We start from the raw sequence: 928 nt of genomic DNA on the forward strand, positions 1-928 counted from the left end.
TAATGGTACTAACCCTTGTGACTCATATTTTAGTACAGATGATGCTGGTAGTTAATATAAAGATGCTGACAGTTGCCTAAAACTAGTTCTGCTGTATTTTAAGTCATAAACCAGAAGGGCTGGTGGACTTGTTTTGCAGAACGCGTTTGCATTATGCAGGGATATTGGTATTAACAGTACAAAGGGGGTAAACATGAGGTCATAAAATGTATGATTCGGTGAACTGATTTTGACTGCAATTATGCATTAGAGATATTAATGAGAAGTCTGAAAAATGAATTGACAATGCATGTAGATCTAATCATAGCAAAGGGCCTTCCAAAGCGGTGCCACAGAAGCTCCTCATTTGCCTTCTTTATCCACTGATGCAGGTGTAAATGAAGTTCCTACAGGCTGATTAGCCTAGATCATCTCCCAGCACAGTGCTTCTGGGAGAGGAAAACTCAGATTTTCCGATGGTGGATCCGATCTGCAAGTGATTCCAATGCAGGTTGTTTGTATGGCTTCTCCTTTTTTTTTTTTTTGGTTGTTGTCAGACGTTTGTTGTACTGCAATGGTTTCGTTTTTGCAGCACAGACTTCATTCCTCGGTTTCTTTTACTGGAATACTGTCTGATCAGTTGACTTCCAGATGCTCTTTCCAGTTTAAATTATTCTGTGATTCCATCCGGTACCAACAAGGACCCTCTGTTTAACGTAACTTTCTGCTGTAGAATCTGTTCTGCCAGCCGAAGCCTACCCAGCCACAGCATGGTGAATATTAATCGGTTGCTTATTTAACGCAATCAGTCAGTACAAACTCCAGATCGCCTGAGGCTGGAGAAAGTATTCACGTCCTCACACTTCTGACGAGACATCCGCTCCTAGAGATGACAGAGGGGAAGACAACCTGTGCCGTGGCTCTTAGGTCCTCAGTTTCCATGCAGGGA

The sequence above is a fragment of the Eurypyga helias genome, unplaced genomic scaffold (genome assembly GCF_000690775.1).
Source record: "Eurypyga helias isolate BGI_N326 unplaced genomic scaffold, ASM69077v1 scaffold2066, whole genome shotgun sequence".
Lineage (NCBI taxonomy): Eukaryota > Metazoa > Chordata > Aves > Eurypygiformes > Eurypygidae > Eurypyga > Eurypyga helias.